We start from the raw sequence: 6,570 nt of genomic DNA, 5'->3' as shown, positions 1-6,570 counted from the left end.
AGTGCCGAACCAGAGGACACAGCTTAAAAATACAGGGTAGACCATTTAGGACAGAGATGAGGAGAAACTTCTTCACCCAGAGAGTGGTGGCTGTGTGGAATGCTCTGCCCCAGAGGGCTGTGGAGGCCCAGTCTCTGGATTCATTTAAGAAAGAGTTGGCTAGAGCTCTCAAGGATTATGGAATCATGGGTTATGGAGATAAGGCAGGAACAGGATACTGATTAAGTATTGAATGGTGGTGCAGGCTCGAAGGGCAGAATGGCCTACTCCTGCACCTATTGTCTATTGTAGTGTAATGTTTACAAGCTGATTACACATGTTACAGCTCATTTGCCAACCACACCCTTCCAGGCCTCAACCATCTCACATTAGCAGCTACTGGGACAATGGTGACATATCGCACTTGCCACCTCATCTGGGCTCTGTGTCAATTTGGGAAAACAGGATTCATCACACTGGGAAGAGGAGGGATGTAAACCCTCACCTCCCCAACCCACAGAGGCTACCATTCAACATCATATCGACATAATGCAACACATCACCAAGCGAGTCACTTTTCATGCCTTAGTTAAACTGTCAGTGACGTCTCTGATAGTGGGCGTAATCAGAGAGGAGGTGACATATTTAGACAAAATCGCAGATGAAAACGTTGGGTTCTTCTTCCATTTGCTTTCCACATATTCTTTCCTCTTCTGTCCAATTTGCTGATCAATTGAAGGCCTAAATTTTCTACAGAGGTCCTAGGCTAAGAGAAAAAACCACAAATTGATTCCTTCTAACCATGATGACCTGATTGAAAACTTACATTGTGAATTGTGATAGAGTAGAATTGGACACTTTTTGTAATCTCATCCCTTGGAATATGAGTCCGTGCTGTCACTCAGTGTTAAAGTTATCCCATCAAGAAATAACAATTCAGTAAGGGTAGAGTTATAATAGAATAAGGGAAAGCAGTGACAATTGGACAGTGTGAGAAAAATGGGCAGGGACACAGAACTGATTGATTACCATTGGGGATTTTCACATTTGAGAAAGATACACTGAGCAAGTTGTTTTACAGTTGTGAACTTGCAAAAATGCCGAACCCCATACTAATTTCTTAAGCAGTTTCCTAAGATTGCGGCACAACAGGAATTTACGTTTTGTATCCAGACAGTTTCACAAAGGCCAGGATTGCACAAACCTCCTCATTCACCAACATCTTATTGTCATCTCTGAGGAGATCCTCCCATGTTTCAGGTAATCCCATCAGCTATATCACATTGATGACAAGATCTGGAATTGATTCCACTTCCAGATGAGAATAAACTTTCAGCTGCTGGGGATTCAAACAACAAAAGAACATGGACTTGAGGTGACATAACACACTAACAGCTACCTGTACAGCTCCTCCCATCTCCAGTGTAACCAGCCTCACACACACATTGGAAAGAGCCGGGGCTGTTGAAACAGGAAGCCGAGCTGTGACAGTCGTGGCTTCCACTTTCACATTCATTCACGTCTGGGGATTAGGAAGGAAGGAAGGAAGAGATCATTGTGGGAGTGTCAGCTTTCTGAATATAATCTTTCTGTTGTTACAGACCCAGATCTAGGATTGAGCCACCTCATTCGTAGACAAATGCCGACAATGGACATTCTGGACCAGGAAGGAGTTAAATGTTACAGAAGCTTCTTCAGACAGTGATAGCCATATTGTCAATTCATTTTACAATTTTGAAACTGAAGAATTGTTAATAAACTGATTGCTCAGCTTCCTAATTTAGCTATAGGTCACATTTTGTACCTGTGGTATCTTTTGATGCGCTCACACATTGTTCAACATTTAGATTGAGCTCCTCACTCTCCAACGCTTTATAATTATAATTAATTACTTCCACACAGTGTCTCAGTTACTCCCATTGCAAACTGTTATGCCATGTGGATCAATCACTGTGCATTCAATTGGATTTCAGTCTGAGAGAACCTTCAACTACCCTGGAGATATAAAAGAAGTCTGAAGACTAATGTGAGAATTGGGCTGATTTTTCATTAAACAGTTACCTGTACAGTTCCTCCCATCTCCAGTGTAGCCAGCCTCACACACACATTGGAAAGAGCCAGGGCTGTTGAAACAGGAGGCTAAGCTATGGCAGTTGTGGCTTCCACTTTCACATTCATTCACATCTAGGGTTAGGAAGAAAGGAACAGCTCATTGGATGATTCTCAGCTTTGTGAATCTAAAACTTTCTTCATACTCCCTTGAACCATCTGAGTATTGAAGAATAACAATAATACATTCTCAACTAGGAAGGATTGAAATGATAGAGTGCCCTCTTCTGACAGACACTGGCACTGCCTTTTGTTGGTTGCACTTTCAAATCAGTGGGTGATTACTGCTACAGAGAAGGGTATGTCGAATTGGAATGATATACAGGCTGATTAACAGTCTGAAAGGGCTATGGTGGGAATGTATCCAGCAAGGCATGGACCATCTTGTATCTGTCACAGCGATATCATCTCACCCATTTTACACCTCATTTATTCTTCATTTCACTCTCACCCATTTCTGGGAAACCCAGAATCCCTGGGAACTGGGAAACAGAGGTAAGTAAATTCTCCCTCTCCTTCTGAGTCTATGCTGGGTACATTCCAACAATGTGTGAACCCCATACAGCACCTCATACAGAGGTCCTTGCCATAGCCTTAATGATTGTCAATGGACTGTTCCATTGTTATTGGATTGAATGCCTATTGCTAAACTTTTCAATAATTTGTCATTGCCAAAGCAAACCTCAAAGCACATTTCTTGATCTTTATTTCCCCCAGTCTGGTTTGGAATGTGACACAGTCTGCAGTCTGCTATGGAAGCAGTGTGTTCAGTTCATTCCCCACTGGGTTCACTGATCCCCATCACACACCTGTACAGACAGATCCATTCCAGGTGTAGCCAGTCCCACAGGAGCATCTGAAGCTTCCATCCTGCTGGATACAGGAGGCATTGGCTCCACACGGATTGCTCAAGCACACGTCAATCACTGCAGGTGGAAATGAAAGTGGATGTTTCAGATACATTCACATTCCACTCAAAAAAAACCCAAACTACATTTTTGCCTTTTTTTGGCCTGCAATATCTCATGTATTTCTTTCACTTCTTTCTGATCACTGGAAGTCCTCCAGCCTTTGACAGAAACTTTGGACTAGGGACTGATAACATCACAGAAAGTTCATTTCTTGCCATGGTGAACATGTTTCCCTTACACAGGAGGGTTGTTTGAGAACAGTACTGAACTCAATTCCCATGGCCACATGAAATACCAGCCTGATGTCACTAATCATCAAAGCTGCCCCATGAAGAATTGACAATGTGCTGAGGTACCAAGGCAGATTTATAACCGAATTAGTGCAAGTAGCAACAGAACAGCTCGTGAGAGACAGCGAGGACCCAGTGGATTTACCAACTTTGGGCCAATGCATTTTCCAACTTTGATAATAGCATAAAGCTTTGAATTTTACATGAATTTCTTGCACTGTTTCGCCACATCAACATACAGCAAAGGTTCTGATTTCTGTCCAGAATCAGTTTTGTCACTTTCACAATTATCTCAGGGACTTTCAGAATGGAGAAACAACACTATTTTCTTTGCAGCCTCCAAAGTGTCATTGGTGATGACAAACATCTTGCCAAGATCACCCCTAAGCCTCCACACCTCACTTCAAGCAACTACCAAACTTGAAACAGACCATCATTCGCAGCAAACTGGGACCACATAATTCTCAGAGAACAATTATCCACAGTTGGTGGAATATAAAGGAGTAAAGTGACAGCCAGTATCCTGTCATTTTGTGGGTTGGAAAATTCAATCTGCTTGGTTATTATAGTTGTACCTTTATTCTTCCCTTCTTGAGAAATGTGTGTAGGACAAGAGCGATTTACAGGTTGTTTAACATCTGACAGATTGTGATATGAGTGCTCCCTACTGACACATTCTGGATATTACACCTTGAGCCCACTCCTCCCCCAATCTGGGTTGGAACATGATAAGGTCTCCAGTCTGATATGGAGGCAGTGTGTTCAGTTCATTCCCCACTGGGTTCACTGATCCCCATCACACACCTGTACAGACAGATCCATTCCAGGTGTAGCCAGTCCCACAGGAGCATCTGAAGCTTCCATCCTGCTGGATGCAGGAGGCATTGGCTCCACACGGATTGCTCAGGCACACGTCAATAACTACAGATGGAAATGAGTGTGGGTAATTCAGACACATTCAGAGTCCATACAAATAATATTCCAAACTGCATAATTTTTTGCTTTTTCCTATTCCAGGATATTTCTCTAAGTTTCTTGGCTGCTCCCTCGAAATTTGCCAATGTCCAACAGGGATTCTGGGCTATGGAGTGATAACACTAAAGAATGTCCATTTCTAGCACTGGGGCACACATTTCGCTTACACGTGACAGATGTGAGAGAACTAAATTGGACTCTGCCCTCATGGTCCCATGTAATACTAGTCCGGTGTCATTCACGGTTAAAGCTGTCCAATGAAGAATGAACAATTCAATGAGGAACTGTGGCTGGATTTGTAACTGAGGTAAGTAACAACTGGAACTGCAGTGCGAGAAAACAAGACGTAGAGAAGATACAGTCGATTTATCAACTTGCAGTCAATTCATTTGCCAACTTTGATATACATGGAGGTCTGAATTTTACATGAATTTATTGTGTGTTCCAGCACATCAGGTTGCAGGGACGTATTGTGATTTGAACCAGAATCAGTTTAGACACATTCACACTTATCTCAAGGATTTGACAAATATTCTGACTGTCCAACATTCTTCAATGATCACAACAAATGGATCATCCTCATTGTTTCAGCTGGCTCAAGCTGTTACAGTTATGCCACATAATCCAAGACACTCTGTAATAATCTCCATTCCATGCTAGTAAAGATTTCTAGCAGTGGAAATACAAATTACGTGGAACATCTAATGAATAAAGATAAAGATTCAAAAACACTTACCTGTACAATTCTTCCCATCTCCAGTGTAGCCAGCCTCACACACACATTGGAAAGAGCCGGGGCTGTTGAAACAGGAGGCCGAGCTGTGACAGTCATGGCTTCCACTTTCACATTCATTCACATCTGAGGGTTAGGAAGAATGAAAGAAAGAGTTCATTGGGGAATTGTCAACTTTGGGAATATTAAACTTTCTACTGTCACACACACAGGTCTAGGATTGAACCACCAGATTCTTAGAGAAATACCTCAACGGATATCCTGGAATTCAAAGGTGTATAATGTTATGTGACATTCCTCAGACAGTAATAGCCGCATTGACAATTTATTTTGTAACTTTGAACATGTAGAAGAGTTTGATTTGTTAATGAACTAATTGCTCAATTTCCCAGCTTCCTGATTCAGCCAAAGTTTACATTTTGTATCTGGGATCTGTTCTGATGCGCCAACACATACTTTGATGTTCAGGCGGAACTCCTCACACTCTAACACATTATAATTATCACTAATTACTCCCACCTAGTGAAACAGTTGTTTCCACTCTGAACATTTATGTCACGTGGACCAATGACTGTGGACCAGATTTGTATTTCAGTCTGACAGGCCTTCAAATACCATGGAAATACACTGAAAATCCCCAGAATAAAGCTAGAAATGGGCTGATTTATCACTAGACATACAGACAATGGGTTACCTGTACAGTTCCTCCCATCTCCAGTGTAACCAGCCTCACACACACATTGGAAGCCTCACACACACATTGGAAAGAGCCGGGGCTGTTGAAACAGGAGGCCAAGCTGTGACAGTCGTGACCGCCACTTTCGCATTCATTCACATCTGTGCGTTTGGAAGAAAAGGAAGAGATGATTGGAGGAAATCAGCTTTGTGAATCTGAAACTTTCTTCAAATATCTGTGAACCATCTGACTTTTGGAGAATAACATTCATACATCCTGGACTAGGAAGCACTAAAATTACAGAGTATGTTCTTCTGACAGACACTGTCACTACCTTTTGTGGGTTGAACTTTCAAATCAGCAGGTGATTACTGCTACAGAGAAATGGAATGACAAATAGGCTGATTAACAGTCAGAAAGGGCTGTGATGGGAATGTATTCAGCAAGGCATGAACCATCTTGAATCCGTGCAGTGATATCAGACACCTCATTTATTTTCTGTTTCACTTACACCCATTTATGGGAACCCAAAATTCTGGGAATCGGGAAACAGATAAATAAACTCGCCCATCCTTCTGAGTCCATGCTGCCCAACAATGTGTGAATCTTATTCAGTTTCTGTGTTGTATCCTCAATGTGTACATTGTCTCACTGTGCATGGAATTATGATCTATTGCTGAATTTATTAATCAAACTCCAGATGACACTCGCAGATCTCAGTCTAGATTAGAGTGGTGCTGGAAAAGCACAGCAGGTCAGGCAGCATCTGAAGAGCAGGAAAATCAATGTTTCAGTCAAAAGCCCTTCATCAAGACTGAAGGCAGGGTTGAGAGATAAATGGGAGTGGGGGTGGGGGTGGGAAGGTAACAAAGAGTACAATAGGTGGATGGGGGTGGG

This window comes from Chiloscyllium plagiosum, chromosome 19, assembly GCF_004010195.1.
Source record: "Chiloscyllium plagiosum isolate BGI_BamShark_2017 chromosome 19, ASM401019v2, whole genome shotgun sequence".
NCBI classification, from domain to species: domain Eukaryota; kingdom Metazoa; phylum Chordata; class Chondrichthyes; order Orectolobiformes; family Hemiscylliidae; genus Chiloscyllium; species Chiloscyllium plagiosum.
The sequence above is the reverse complement of the archived record's forward strand: the minus strand, read 5'-3'. Positions refer to the sequence as shown.